The sequence below is a fragment of the Danio rerio genome, chromosome 17 (genome assembly GCF_049306965.1).
Source record: "Danio rerio strain Tuebingen ecotype United States chromosome 17, GRCz12tu, whole genome shotgun sequence".
NCBI lineage: Eukaryota > Metazoa > Chordata > Actinopteri > Cypriniformes > Danionidae > Danio > Danio rerio.
In genome coordinates, this window is record NC_133192.1 from 29,266,879 (window position 1) to 29,283,598 (window position 16,720).

The following is a 16,720-nucleotide window of genomic DNA, read 5'->3' on the forward strand; positions in this document are numbered from 1 at the left end:
TTTTTTTTTTGCTCTCTCTCTAGTCCAGAAACCCCACATTTTCCTTTTTGTTTAGGGATTTTTCTCCTTTTGCGCCTGTATATCTTTTGTTCCATATGAGGATGAAGGCCCTAAACCTTCCACACACATGCAGCACATGAGCTCTCTCTTGGCACACACACACACTAGTCCAAAAAAACATACATGCATAGCCGAGTGTGTTTTGAGTCATTCTGTATAGTGTGTGTGTGTGTGTGTGTGTGTGTGTGGGAGGGAGATGAGTAAATGGATACATGCTCTCTCCAAATTTTTACTCTGACCCAATACTCCCCTAAGATCAAAGTCATCCTCACCATGTACATCCCTCCTTTGCTGGAAACACGCACACGCAAACTATGCTCAAACTCTCAGGAGGCCAGTATTTGTTTGGATTATGTGTTTCTTTCCGTCTTATAAAACACTCCCGCTCTTTTAAACATGTCTTTCCCATTTATCGTAAATTGTACTGTAAAAATTATTATTATTATTTATTTATTTATTTTTTGGACCTAATGAAAAAGTCAGTTTATATTTTGATATTATTTCTATTTTCTGCAATTCATGAAATTCTAAGCATATTGACAAATTTAAATGACATTCACAAGTTAAAAGTAATTGATGGAAGTTTCATATTTGCCTGATCTGTCTCTTCAAGATTTGCCATACGGATGAAGCTCCTCTTAAACTTGGCTTTCCTGCTGCTTCTGTGTGTGGCAGATTGACTCTAATGCCCTTTATCATGCCAAGCTAAACTGGATTAAATGACAAACCGTCCATCTCAGCCCATGCAGTCTTAATGAAGGATATCTTTGGCTCATTTAGAGGCATGAAATTGTCTTATTAAATACATTATGAAACAGACGGGGTCACAGTCTGTTTCCTCTCGGCTCTTCATTTTGTCATTGTGCAAAGGATTTTATTGGTTCGGGCAAAGAGAAAGGGGGGCAGTAGTGTCTCAGAGCTCTCGGAGAGAGGCGCTCTGTTTTATAAACATCTGCGATATTGATTTCTACCTACCTTGAGAGGCAGCTAGCACATTACCGCATGAATCTGTAATCCTGGCCCAGGCCCTGAAGAGTTGCCACAGCCGAACGGTTCCCGCTCGCAGAGACCAAATTGAAATTTTCAGCCTTGCTCAAGGAATCAGTTCCACACACAGCATTTGAATGATCGGCAGACTCTGTGCATATACGCTGGGTATGCACATGCACACGCACACACATAGCCTCACAGCCCAGGGTTAGAAGGGGGTGATTGAGAGATTCGGCTCAAAGGCCCTGTGAACTTTTCAACTCCCAGCGAGAAACGGAGAAAGGGAGAGACACGGAGAGAGAGATTTGAGTTGAAGGTGGGCTGGTAATGAAGGTAGCAGCGAGTGAGAGGATTAAGGCTGGAACATAATGGAAGGCAAAAGATAAGGATCGAGCAACACTTTTACATGCGGATCACTTCCCACAGTTCTTCCGCTCCAGTCTCACTCATCTTTTCACTTACGCATGACATCACGCAGCATTTCTGCTGTCCTGCAGATATCGACCAGCCTATGTCCCTCTTCCACTGTCTGTGTTTTGGTGTTCTTCTATTCAAAGGGATGCACAACAAATCAGCATCACTTCTAAAAAAGCCTTTACTTTTTTGTTTCTTTTTTGATTGCAATTCCAGTATTTCTGGTGCATTTCTGTAAATTATATGATTTGTTATATTTTTAAAAGACTGTGATTCCTACATCAGAAGTAGCTTAAAGCTAGGGCTGCAACTAATGATTATTTTGATAATTAAGTCAGGTGATTTTAGTTTTTTCTTTCTATCATTATTATTCATAGAATAAATGTAAATGTTTTTTTTTATTTGACATTTTTGCTTAAGTATGTTAACTCATTAATCAGTGTATTATTTATATATAAAAGTATGCTTTAAAAATGCAAAAGTCACACATGGAGTTTAAGAATCTTTATGTTTGACATTTTAAACTTTAAATAATAATAAAAAAAAAATTAAACAAAGTTTTTGAACAGTAGAACTTATTTAAATATCCAAAATATAAATAATTGAAAAGTAAAGCAAGTGTTGAACTCAGGACATAAACACACTAACAACAAGATGTTAAGCAGCAGAATTAGTTTGAAATTTTTTAAAAGTATAAAGAATAAATAAACAACAAATATTTCTTTTTGAAGCACAGGTAGAAATCTGAAGATCAGGTGAAATTTTACTGCTCAGTGGACAAATGTAATTCTATCAGCGTTCATTGATGACTATAATATTGATTAATTGTATTCTCCTACTTCTGCTGTCTGCTGATTTAAAATATGTGGTGTCTCACTACATTTCCATGATTTAATTCAAGCTTATCTAAAGTAGTTCTATTTAATTAATCATCACTATAGCTCCTGAGCTGATTGCGCAATGCGATGCTTGCAAGTCGCAACTGAACTGATCTAGGGCAAAAGTCCCGAAGTTAGCAAACCGTTTAAACAAAAGCACTTAAGCTATACCATTTTGACATGATGAAGTTGACTGTTGTAGGCTTCTTCCATGTCACAAAAGCTCAGTCTTGCATAGTTGTCCCGTTACTGTCTTAAGAGACATTTAACATAAAATTCTCCCCTGTCTTGGAAGGCTAGGGCTGCATGCTTTTTACTGCATTTGGTTCTGTACTCTCCATTGCAGCAGTGTATCATGTCAACATTCCTCAGTCATGTGAGCAGCCCAACAAATCCACAGTGGCATTTTATTATTAATATATATTGATTTTTAGCTATTAATTGTTGCAGTCCTAGAATTAAGTGTGATTGTGTCTGTCCCAACATGAGCGCCATGGTGGAAAGGGATGCTGGTCAAACATTTTCTCTCTCACTCTTCTGTCCTCTGTGTTACTCTTTTGCTAGAGGGACACTCTGTGTTTGTTCATAAAAGTGCTGAACCACATGGTGACGTATAAAACTATGGTCTATAAAACTCTCGAGAGCAACACAGATCTATATCCTTTGGAGTTTGACTTATAGCATATAATTCAGATTTAGGGCTTTGCATTTACATTTACGAAGACGTGACCTGCCTTCAAGTTCGGTTATCATTTTTGTTGCAGCTGCAACTTTATAAATGATCAGAAATTTCAGAAAGCATTGAGGGGACTGATGCATCTTTTTGAGATAACTGTTAATGTATTATTTTTTGAAAAATATAGAGCAGAACATTCTTAGTGAGCTTAGTGAAGCTAGTATCATACTTTCAATGGGGGAATCTAAATATTAGGATGGGGCTGATAAAAAATAAATAAATAAGCAAATCACTGATCTTATCTCTGAAATTGCATTTTTTTTTTAAATGCGCTGATTGTGTGGCCAGCTCAAGTTATACATCTACTTTCAATGCTTTTGTATCAAACAATCTTGGGCAACATCACCCTTTTTATGCAATTTGTATGCATAATGATTTGTCTTTGATTCTGTGCACTAGAATACTTGCTTTGCTAGTTTCTCAGATTCGAGGCCCAATTTTTGAAGGCAGTGAAAGCTGCTAGGATTATAGCAACCCCGCTTATGAGGCAGCTCTAATCTCCAGCAGATTCTATGACATGCTACAGCGCAGCAAATAAAGATGGGTTGTAGTCAGGGACACATCTACGTATCAGATCCTTGCTAATTTAATTTACTGGTTTATATGCCAACCCATTTGGAGATGATCAGAGAGAATAAAACAGTGCAATTCCTTCCTACAAAGTAATTAGCCTCTGAAATGTGTTAAAAACATGACAAATTGGTTTTCTCGTTAGTGGTGCTAAACCCAGGAGAGCTGACGCCCATGACGGGTGTTGTGGATTTAGACGTTTAGAAGATGCAGTGTGTCAAAATTGCCAAGAGATTCTTTTACTACAAGGTGACATTGCTCATTTACCCTCGAGGTGTGTGTTTGAGAGAGAGAATCCATCTAACAGACAGCAGAAAGTCACTTCTAGTGATTGACAATAGCTGTGTTGGTATGTGAGGTCAGTGTTAATCCTGCTGTCCCAGCATTCTCAGAGGCCCTATGAAAGGCCTTCTGGGAAAATGCTAGCCTGAGATATTCACTCTAAATACCCCCTCGCTTCAAATGGCGTGGTGTTTGCACAGAACCATACTTGAGCTTATCTGCTCCCTGTTGGTATCAGTGCACAAGGGAACGTGGTGAAATAGAAGCTCACACCTATGACATCTCATTAAGAATCTAGGCCACTATGTGTCCATTCCCTTTACCTCGGCTAATTAAAGTGGTGTGTCAAAACATTTTTTTCTGGGTTATTTTAATGTCAGCGCACTGGGTCGGCTGTCATCGAGAGTGAGCAAAGGTTTGAAATCATAATGTTGGATGAAGACCTTATTTAAATTCTGTACGCCACTGCTATTCGTTTCTTTTGTGGATGCCCCTGGCTATAAGGAGCATGTAGCGTTTCAGTTTTACTTTGTGTTCAGTTTTTGTCAGGGAGGCACTTCCTGCTAGATTGTGGCATATCTGTAGTAACAGTTTTGCCTCCAGAGCTCAATGGCTTTGCAGCTTTATGTGGGTGTGTATTGTAGCCTAGCAGTCTGGCCCTTTCCTTTATTCCGTTCTTTCTTATTGCTATCCTTCTCCCAGCATTTCGTTTTAACTCTGCCTGTGCTTGTAGGCAGAAATCGACTAGAGAACCAACTTGCTGCTCCCTGCATCCTCCATAATGCTTCCAATATCTTTAAAGGCTACAAAGCAAATGGGAGGGAGGTGAAAAGGAAGAAGAGAAATGGGGAGCTTCGCTCACACAACGCTTCCAGCATCTCTCCGTGAATGGGCTCGTCCTTGCCTGTAACAAAGTGACTGGGTTAGCAGTGTTTGCACTGTAGCCTGGAGCCCTCTTTCCTTCTCTTGTCTATTCTTCTCACACACACACACACCATCTCTTTTGGCACATCTTTTATCCCATGTACTCCAATAACCATCACATTCAGCTCCTCTGCAGAGCACAATGAGTCCCCAATCTGGAGAGGTTTCAAGCCTCTCTGAGTTGTCATGGGTGCTTTGCATTTGTAATCTTTTCCCAATTCAGGAGCACAGTTAATTTCACACCATACACCTGGTTATAGACCTTTCACTCACTCGTAAGCTCAGAGGAAAGGCAAGAGAGAGAGACAGATGGTGTGTAATATACGACAGGCGCCTTGGTCTGTGGGGCGTAACGTCCTCGTCAGCCAAATTCTCGCCGTCAGCTCACGGGCAGTGTGTCTTATGGAATGCTGCCTGAAACGAGGACGGTTCTGGGCAGCCAGCTTATCTTGATCGATAAACACCTTTTCTTGAACATGCATAATCACTCTCACCTTCTATCAGACCCATGTGACAAACCAGAACAAAATGCCATCTGGCTGTTCGATGTTGTTTCAACATTTTTGGTGAGAAGGCCTATCCAATTACTGAGCATTTTCTGACCAGGGCATCTCATAATTGTGGTGCACCCATTTCATGTCAATTAATTACTGTAATTTCAGTAAAGTAGGGCTGCCGTATATAGTTTTGTAATATGCTCTATCATTTATTTTGTGGTGTTTACACATTTGCTGTAATTCTTTTTGGTAATTTATACAAGTGCAAAATTACAGGGACGCAAACAGAAACATTATTTTATCACATTTCATCTTGGACCAGTAATCATTACTTTTTGAAAAGTGTTTATAATTTTATTTATATTATTTTCAACATTTTTAATCCAACGTTTGCCTTGATAATCTAAATAACGGAAGACATATGATCACACATGAAACAATATATTTCTGACTTTGTAGTTTTAAAATGTAAAAAAGAAGGTATGATAATAAACATTTAATTGATTGAAATTTGTTTAGAAGTTGTGATATATTGCTATCAGCATAACATATTGTGGTATGAGACTTTTGTCATATAGACCATTTCTAAGGGCGTTCTCGCATTTGGTACAGTTGCCTTAGACTGTTCTGAAAAGCGATGGTCAATTGGCAAGGGGTGGCCAACTGAATTGGTCTGAGCCCGATTCAGAGTACATCCCAAATGAACCAGGAAACGCACCTGGGCTCTGTGTGAGTGAGCATAAAGTGGGTGCGCCACATCTTAAAAGATAGTTCAGCAGCCAGCAACAAAAAAATCTTCCTGTTTACAATGGTTTCAAACTTGTAAACTGGTGTTTGTTGAATGTGCAGCAACATTCTGTGTGCCCGAGGAAGAAATAAATAAATATGGGTTTAGAATAGCATAAGTAAATGATTTTGAACTAATATTTGTTTTTAGCAGAACTATCCCTTAAAGCTTGTAACTGCGTTTGTATTTGGAGTGATTGGATCTTGTCTGTATTGTACTGGAATACTTCGGTGCGGCTTGAGTTTCATCAGCTAAGATCAGTGAAGATTTTGGAAGACAAAGGACAGGCGAAAAAAATGTATGTGAATGCAACCACCTGTGACGACAGCCTCCTGAAATGCATGCAAGTTGCCCTGCAGGTCAGTGCAACCCGTCCGAGAGTGCTCTTGTGTCCCTGTTTTCAGAGCATGTGTCGCATCTGATCACTCTCAAACCCCAGCTGCAGGGTCTAGAGCGTAGGATCATGGGTAATGGGAACATCCTCAGCCGTGAGCTTGTAAAGGCCCCATTGCGCTGCTTCTGTGACGTGGCTTGTAGATAGCTGGAGAGACATCAGCACTCATCACTGCTCCTTACATAAGTGTGTACAAAATCTGAACAAAGGGTCAAACAACTGATACTGTAGACATAGTTAAAGCATAGTGTTTTGCAAAATCAGTGACCATATATGAAATATTTATTGTTATATTTTATAAATTCATTTGTTTAATAGTATTACTACTCTATTAAACTTTCAAGATTCCAGCAAAAACAAAATAACTTAATTTGCATATTTATCCAAAGCACAAAGCCCTGTTATAGCTGACCATGTGAGGAGCTGTTCTGAAAAAATATGGCTGACTGAGACATTCCAGAGAGCCATTTTTTCTTGGAGAATCGGAATTTTTGTTGTTGTTTGTTTTGCAGCATCTGATTGTGTCGAAATGGTATCTGGTCTTGGCAGTGCTTGCAGTTTCAAAACTACAGGCCCAAGAGGGTGAGGTTGTTATCCTTCTGTGCTATGTTCTGCTTTATAGTATGCTCTCCCCCTACTTCCCTAAAGCAGCTGTCCTCTTTTACTTTCTGCGCTCTTCTTGATTGGAGCCATGGTTTGCACCCTGGGCTTACTGACCACCAGAACTGCAACAGGAAAAGGCTTCTCTTGGGGTCTGTATGCTAATCCGGCCTTTGCTGGCAGCAGCTTCAAACGCTTCGTTGGACTGGCAGTTCGTCAGACTCACTGAACAGAATGGAAAGAGCAGAACCAAAATAGACTGGGATTTACTGTGTGCCTATTTTCACCTGAGCACCTGCCATTTTAAAGGCACAAATTCAAGCACCGATGTGTGAAGTGAACCACTTCACACAGTGCAATGGGATTTGTCTTTTAATTTTCAGGTTTAAAGTGATTTTCCTGGCATAACAAGTGTCACCATAAATGAGACAGTAGTTCAGTAAAAAGACACTAGCATTTATTTACTGTCTTGAAATCACATTTCACGTCATATTATTGTAGACGCTCTCGTATGCTTCTAAGCTGTTTTGTGGTTAAAAAATAGTGCCGCAAACGTTAATCACTTTTCTTAAGTGGAAAAGAAAACTGATGCTGTAGGGAGCATTTTATTTAACTGCTCTGTTTTTTTACTTCTATATGGACACTTTTTTTGTGAATTTGATGCGTAATTTAATAAGAAAGGCATCATTTTGTGCTTTTGGGTTATTGCTACTTATCTTGAGTAATGAACATGCAGTTGCGTTAAAGTGTTGTTGTTGCTGGGATTTCAATTGCGAACTCTACACAGACCTCTGTGGTCCTGTAAAATGCTCCATCAGTGACCCTAAGAGCCTCCACCGAGCAGCAGCACAATTTTGCTAGAAAAGTGCTATAATTTTTAGTTCTTGCATCAATGCAAACAATCTGAACCAACTTGTCCATTATCATGAACTCATATGTTATATGATTTGCTCATACCACCCAAATTAGCTGTGCTGTAGCACTGTTACTGCAGAGGTAGATAACGTGGCCCTGACCTGTAGGAGCCCCTCTAGATAGGTTTAGTTCAGCCATGAGAGGAACAAGATCCTTCAGATGAGGATAAGAGTCCTCTAGGATATGCCAAGGATTTTGTCAAGGAGGTCGTTTTACAATTTTGTCCCACACCATTCAAATTATAAACATTAAATAATAAATATGGAGAGAAGGCAGAGATGCTTATGCTGATAATTGAAAACATTTTTTTTTGTACAGTCCACTGTGAATGTCAATGAAAAAACATTTTCATGCTGCAGTTTCCCTTTTCTCTGTAGCTATGCTGAACTGCCAACAGAAAGCTGTTGGAAAAATGATATTTACTCAACTGTACAGAAACTCTAGGAGGTTTGTTCATTTGAAGTGACGGAGCTGCTTTAATTTCCACTCCCTTCCAATCTTACACCCCTTATTGGAAGTCTGGGAGTGCTTCTGTCAGAGAAATCAGTGAAGCATAAATCTGTAATGTTAACAAGACTCATTGCTATATTATCAGTAATGTGTGATGATCTGAGCCTTGATATATTTGTGTATTTTATGCATAAAAAAAATGTAATCACTAAATGAATAAATATGTATAATCATTTTCATTGTAAAGTTTTGGCTGCTAAATTCCCTTTTTATACTATTTCTAGGTTTGTTATTAAAATAAATAAATAAAACCAAATCAAAAAAGTACATAATTAAAATTGCTACAATTGTAGTACTCATCAGCAATAAACTGGAAATGATCAGCTGGGTGTCACAATTAAAATTTATATTAACATTGATGCATCTATAATCAATCTAACACTGAAATCTCATTAACCCTGCTCCTCCCTGGTTTGTAGTCATGGGCTTAATTTAAATAGTTTGAAAGACTGATAACAGAGACAGATAAGGTTTCAGCAAAAACAGTCTGTGACATCTTTAACTTAAACTATAGATGGCTCTGGACTGAGACTTTGAAGTGGCTGTAGGTTACAACCATAACCACAACTTCCAGAAAGAGGCACAAAGTCAACTTGCGACTTTGAGAAGTTAAAGAGTCCATCCCCAAGCTCTCCTTTCTGTAACAAGCTATCTGGATAAATAACATAAACCTCTTAGTTTGCAGCCCACCTCTGGAGGTTAGTCCAGCCCTTGACTCTTCTGAAAACAGTTGGCTGTAATCTCTTCTGGTTCCCATAAAAGACCCCCTGCGGACATCAGTCCAACTGCATTTCCTTTGAACAGGCCACTAATCCTTTTACTTTAGGGAGAATAGCTACAGACTGAAACGCCAGTGTTTGTGCGCTAGCCTAGTTACGGGGATGTTTTTGTGCCCCCTTTGGCTCTCTGCACTCCCACCCCTGTTACATGGTGTCTGGGCTAATTATCCGCTCATTCAGAGACTGTTAGGGACGGGGACCACTAGGATCAGCCCTGGCATCTAGAGAGTCCTCTCGAAACAATCTCTCAAAGAGAGCCAGCTTTGGATTCCTTTCATCTTGCACTGTCTTCGAAGAGCCAACCGCATTGTGTTAGGCCATATGTAAGCTTTTGTAGATGATAACCAATGTTTAATTGCATGTAGAACATTTACTTTCTTAGAAATATTCAAGCAATCATTCTGATCTGAGAAGTTTCTTCCTCTTAGTTTAGATTAGTTTATCCTGACCTTCTCCAGATGCTTTGGGTTGCAATTTCGCTCAATACGTCTCCATTACTCTTCATTTGCAATCTCACATTGGCAGTACACAGTGTCTCCTGAAGTCAGCAAAATTGAACACGTCATCAAGATTGTGTGTGTGGACTCGGTTATTTTCAATTTCAATGTTTTCTAATTTTACTCGAGCGAAACATCTTTTCACGCAGCATGCATTGGTATATCAGGGCTCTGTGCCTTCTGCTTGCTAATATATTGGCCCTGACCCACAGAGCAGTTTGGCCATCACAGTGGAGACCTTGACTGCACTGGCCAACACTCTTCATTTTGTGCATTCGTTTTGCAGCTGCTAACCTTGACTGTGAAGTAACCTTCGCTAGGCCATCGGGAAATCGCTGTTTTCATATTAGACTCAGCATGGTCCATCGTCCTCGCTTCATGTTCAAAGGGCAGTCATAATAGTGCTGCTTTTATTGGGACTTGCTGACTTATTTATTCAGGCCTTTTTCTTCCTCTCCTGATTCATTCTTCCCATTTGCCCAATCATAAGGTTATGGGGTTGCAGAGCAGACAAGGCAGGGTCACAGTCCAAAACTGACAGCCCAGGCGACACTGAGCGCACGGCTCAGCTTTGACTCTCAAATCTCGGAATCTGATGCAAATCCGGCGGTATTTAAACCTCCAGATCAGCCTTCCCAAATCCTTTCAAGATATTCTCGGCTCGATTGGGTGGCATTAAAGGATCATAGGAGCAGAACAAAACATCGTCTGGCAGTGAGGGAGAGAGTGGGGAAGAGGAAGAGAAGAGGGGAAATTAGAAAGAAAGAGAGAGTAGACTGAAGGTTTTACAGTGTGTTGCACCAATGGAAATCGTGGATCATTTTAATGTTCGCTCTTGTTTTGCACTCCTCCCTCCTCATCTTCTGTTGGGCTTTTTATTTTGTGTGTTCGCTTAGTCTGATCTGTCCTCACAGCCTACTCTGGCGAAATCCAGTGTAATCCTGTATGGATGCCTTTGTCCAGTACATGTAAACAGCTGTGCAGTATTTTAAATACAGCTATCGCACTCCAATCTGGCCTACATATTATAAAATGTTCATTTTTCAGACAGAAGGTTTTTATTTTATCCAAAGCCATGTGTTTGCTACATGTTGAATCCCACTCTAGGGACACACTTTTGCATTTTCACCCTAGAGATACAACGACCTGGGTGTTTCAGAGTTTGTAGTAAAATTAGGTGCACCGTGAGAATGCTTGCTTGCTTTTGTTTAATCAATTGTTTGTTGTTTAAGTGTCACTGCTTAAAAAAAAAAAAATTCAGAAAGATGGATGAAAATCTCTGCAACATATAACAATGCTCACCTAATGTACAGCTACCTTTGTTAAAGTTCAGACATGTAGCATTAGAGTTTAAAATACACTACTTTTATGTGTCATTTTTTTAAGTTGGCTTTTGTACCTCCTGAACAAGTAGTTTACAAGTAGTTCTTTTAGTTTACTTTCACAGCCCAATAATATGCCGGTTAGGTGAATTGAAGATTCTAAATTGTCTCTCGGACCTTTGAGTCTTGTTCATTGAAATTAACTTATATATTTTTGAGTCATTTTGTTTGTTTTGTTCAATTTGCCAAAATTAATGTTATGAGATACTTCCAAACAAATCTACAACTAGCCTAAATGTTGATCACACTACAAACAAGTCATAACTAGCCCTAACCATAGCTAGCCATAATCATCTATACTAAGAAAGAGAAAATAATCTTTAATTTTTACCTGGTGTTTTGTCCTTAATCAACTCTGCTCACCTCTTCTGTCTTCTCTTCAAATTTGAGTCGTTCGTTCACCTGACACTGACCATTCCATCCAAGCTTAACCAATACAGTCTGAGCCAGAAATTATTAATTCACCTTTTGAGTCCATGTTTTTGAGTTGTTCGTTCATCACGTTACAGCATGTAAAGAGACTAAATGAACGAATCAAATCTTTTTCTGGCTCTGGCTGCATACGATTGGCTTATGTCACGTGATGATTGAACGACTCAAGCCCTATAGAGGACTCAAAAAATAAACGAAACTCCGAGCGGACTCATGATACTCAAGTTACATAAAAGATTTACTCTAAATAAACTAATCATTTAAGAACGACCCATAACTACTTTCTCATGACTTGTGTATAGATTAACTTTCTCACCATAAATATAGCCGTAGATGCTGTAATCGTGTAAATAAGTAAATTGCCTTTTTAGCTTGGGTTTTATAGTTGTATTTGAATTTTCATTTATATTACATTAATGCATCTTCGAGGCCCTTTTTAAGTGAAGGTTTCTGTTAAAGTCATTTGAATTACAACCACAAAGGCGCATCTGTGCTTTGCTCCAAATTTTAAGCACTCCGTTCCATCAACAAACCGAATAAAAGAAAAGATTTGAGCTTTACTCAAAATATTTCACAAGCTCACTGGTTTAGTTCTACTCAAGCCGGTTTTCAGAGCTTTTACAGAGCTTTACCTCCACGCAGTTGACAGCAGAAGTGTGGTGTAACTGCTTGTCATATGCAGTAATCTCTCTTCACTGGTTGGGTGACTGAAGTTCATCCGGAAGCTTTCACAATGCTGTCAAGGTTTTTGACATTGTTTCTGATGTGGATAAAAAATCTCTGGAGCACGTAGATTGAGGTAGATTTTTAGTGTGGATTTTAAAAATTTGTTGAAGCGGCAGTCGGAAGGGCAGGAAGTGACAAATGTAACTGCATTAAGCCTTGGTAAATTGTCTAATGTCAAGTAGAAATTTTCCTTGCTTTTTAAAAATATTTCTCTAGTTTAACAGCGTTATTTTTATCTGGTGGTCGGACAAAGTGATTTTTAAATTATATTGTATATTTGTATCAAGATAAACGCTTACAAGCTTCTCTGCTGGACTTAAACTGGCACAAATCTGCACAGAAAGAGGAAATGATTTGGAAAGGGCTGTAAACGTTTCATTATTGAGAGGAAATGCTGTACTTCTGAGTGTGTAACAAAATTGATGTGCTCACAAGCTCTGCTGTCACAGTCTACTGTCCCCTGTCCTCCCCTACAGCCAATGAGAGCCGCTTCACTCTGCTGCCCTTACAAATAGACCCCATTGATTGAATCTGATTCCTGTGGATAGAGCAGGATTATTGAGCGGCCTTCCCTGATTTCTCACACCCAGTGTGTGTGGAAACGTTCTCTCCGTGTCTACTTTTGTAGCTTAAATCAGAGGGACGTCTCCCTTGAGCTCCCCCAACCCCCATCTGATGACACACAGCCACACTTCCTTTATTTCCTTCCTCCCTTTCTCACCTGGAATAATATCAGCATTTTTTTGTACAAACATCCTGAGAATGTCACTAGCCTGAGAGGAAAAACTAGAGAAAGAGAGTTATAAACAAAAAAGGGAGGGAAAGAAAATCTGACCTGACCTCAATGAGAAATCTCCACACTACTGTGACTCTGAAGAGCAGCGTCATCCGCCTTTGCTGGAAGTCTGTGCTCCACTAACCCCTGTGTCACCAGAGACCTGTGGGGAGTTACTTTTAGTGACCAGAAGTACTGCAGCCTCATTAAATATCCTGCAGAATAAGAAAGAAACAAAGTCTTCGTTTGTGGGACGAGAGAAAATCGACTCAATCTGCTTTCACGGCCAGCACTGAGATGTTGTTATTTGGATTTAGAGCTGAGCCAACCGCACAAAGTCCTGCTTCAGCAGAAATGAGAGTGTGTTAGTTTATGGTGTTTTGGAGCTTTTTCGAGTCGTTTATCCTCTGCCTCACTCCTCTTAGAGGAATTAATAGGTCCGGCTGCCCTAGACCCTGATTTCCCTCCTTGTACAGACCCACTGCTTTAATCTTCTAAACAACGAGTTGCTTTTGTTTTTGCTTTTATGAGTATTTTTGGGTAATGGTTTTTCCCATTATAATGGTTTATGTAACAATGGCTGTGGTGATTACATTCTCTTTTTTCCCTCATTTCTTTTTTTCTGTTAGTAATCAAGTATACTAATGCAAAATAAGCACTTATAAAACTCTTGGATGAGAGTTAATTCAATGCCACGTTGGCACATGGCTTTCTTTAATTTCTGCTGTTTGTTCTATTTTTACTTTACGTCTCCACGTCTTTGCAATAGAATTGTGAACCTACACTGGTCTCACAGTTCAGTTACGATTATTATGCCTTCGATTCAGTTTGATGTCATGGTGCATTGACAATGCTTTCCATCCATAATTTGATATTTTACCTCACAGCACAATAATTCTTGTATTAAAATGTATAATTTTTAAATACATGTTATATGTATTTGTAATACAATCTTATCCTTTAATACCAGCAGTCCGCTATATGAACTGTACCTTTAATTTTAACTGCTCAAAGAAATAACTCTTTTTGAATGCATCAAACAAAACTTAGGTACATGCACAGAACAACACGAGCATTTAAAGCAAATAAACAAGCGTGAATATTTTCCCGCTTGCTTTTTGACCATTGTTGAGCGGGTTGTCTATGTGCCCTGATTTATTGCATCAAATAGAATAATAGTAATCTAAACTGCAATTTTATTTATTTATAATTTTCTTTTGATGCTTTCATGTACATAGAGAGCGTATGGTTTGACTTATACTGAAGCCAGCCACCAGGTGGTGATCAATATGTTTGGCTTCACCTTTCAGTGTGTGTGAGGTAAGCTTGTTTCTGACGTAAATTCATGTGAATGTGCTTCTTGAAATATGTAGTACATTTTAGATTTTTATTTTGTTCTTTTTTTCTTTTGCCTATTAGATAAACTTATTATCCTGCCCTCACACTAGTATACATGTCACCATAAAAGAGATGTTGCAAGGGATTAAAAGATTAAAAGGTTTTTCTTTTAATGCATAAATCACACTTAAATGTTCCACAAAAAGAGATGTCAGTTTAGATTTAATGATGACTTTTTCATGCTTTATAGAGCTTTGCAGTCCCCTTTCACTTTGAATAGAAATAATAGGCAATATTCTACCTATCATCTTCTTTTGCTTTACGTGGAAAGCCAGTAATAGAGGCCTAGATTGAGGGGTAAGTAAATGACACACATTTTCACCTTGACAGACTATTTCATGAATCATTGGTGTGATTCTATAGTGGCTGTTCACCCATCATCGGCCCTGGAGCAGATCTTTGCTCTTGTCGAGCGGCCGACTCCTTGTCAGTTCAGACAGTATTAGAGCAGCCCTGTCGAAACTGAGATCTGCTGGCCAGAATAAGAGTGAACAGACATCATTTGTAAGGCGCAGGAAGGATGTGTGACAGAAAGGCTGCTCGGTCATTGGAAACTTTCAGTTTGTGCATGTCTGTTCTGTTTCTTTCACATTGCATGGAGTAGGCCAGTTTTAAAGGATCTCAACTGCTTTCTGGCGATTCATGGAGGTGAAGGGATCTGTGAAGGGAAGTGCTGAAGAGAGCAGGGGACATTAAAGGAACAAATGAAGAGTTCTTTACTTTTTCTGGGCTGCATTCAATTAGTCTGAGCCTGTTTTCTTTTCTTCTGTCTTCACATAAGTGGTGTTATTGTAAGATGCATCTTCATTGGCTCACCGCGAGCTCCTCTGATCTGAAAGGTTCAAACAAAAGCTTCGTTTTCTAGAAGAGAATGTTTTTGTGTCTCTATTGAATTACTGAAGTGCTCAAGAATGGATGAGTCAGTCATGCGGGGGCATCCTTAGCTTCAGTGCAGCTTTTTATTCTTGCTGCTTTTTTCTCTCTGATTGAGGAAATTACTCAGGATCTTTCTCTGATTTGAGTCATGTAGATGTGTAGGTTTGTACTAATCTAGAGCAGCATTACTTCTGCAGTCGAAGTCCCTTAAGGGCAACTCGCCCAATACCACTCATGATGTCTGTCAGAGTAGTTTGGCCTTTGATGTCTGCTCTGATAAGGAAATTCTGAGCCACCATGAAAAGTTTAAGGTATAGCAGCCCTCCAGTGTGTCTGTTGCTTGATGTGTAAATCGGAATTGAGCTGGTTTCCTCTACACCGTGCTCTATCTTTTCTCTCTCCAGTAGCGATTTCCTTTTGCTTTTTTTTATTTTAGCAGCTCTGTTGAGATCTCTTATGTTGGGTTTTCTCTTACTCTTTCTCAGTAATCAAGTGTCTTTTTTTGTGTCTAGAAGCACAATATATTATATATTATTTCTGCTTATTTACATTAATTTATACATTGGATTTTACTACCCATTTTTTATATATGAAAAATAACAGACTTAGCATTTTAATAGGGGAATGTGTGTGTGTTTTTTTTTTTTTTTTTAACATTATTTTTTTATTTTTTTATTATTCTTTTTTTAATACATGTATACACTATTGACAGTGCTTCCCATACATAGACTTTGCTTGGGTGGGCCACCTAGGTATATTAACGGCCGCCCAAGTATATTTAGCAACATTTTTTAACTATTAATTTCATCCTTTTACACTATTTTGTATCCGCCTAATATAACCCAAATATCCGCGATCAAGTAATGGAAAATCCACTCTTGTTTATCCGTTTACTTCTTTGCGCACGTGAACTGTCAACACTCCCACAGACAGTCTCAAGTCTCATCTCACATGCAGACCCATGGAGATGCTTCTTTTTGGTACTTTAAAAATTTGTCCGAACGGGTTTCCTAAATTTTCTAAAATGCCCAGGATTCGGCTTTTGCATTCTAAAGCTGTCATTTATAAGTAGTATGCATTTTCTTTTTACTTAAGCCTACTTTCTCGTGGCTTTACAGCTGACTCTGTGCACAGTCAAGAGAAAAACATTAAATAATTCATTTTTGAATCAAAACTACTGCAAAATATGTTCACCCTTAGTTATGGTTAGTCTACGCATTTGCCTTAATTAAATGATCTACACATTTTAATCTTGTAATTAATATAACTTTGAGATATTGTCTCTTTTTAATCCTTTT

The 16,720-nt window shown here is 38.8% G+C and overlaps 1 protein-coding gene and 1 long non-coding RNA gene across 5 annotated transcripts in view; both read left to right on the forward strand.

The window, feature by feature from the left end:
• Positions 1–16,720, forward strand: part of qkia (QKI, KH domain containing, RNA binding a) — an 87,289-nt gene that overhangs the window by 60,951 nt on the left and 9,618 nt on the right.
• On the forward strand, positions 109–5,846 carry LOC141378582 (uncharacterized). The gene is made up of 2 exons (XR_012393436.1): positions 109–2,718; positions 2,799–5,846. It is a non-coding gene; the product is annotated as an uncharacterized lncRNA (long non-coding RNA).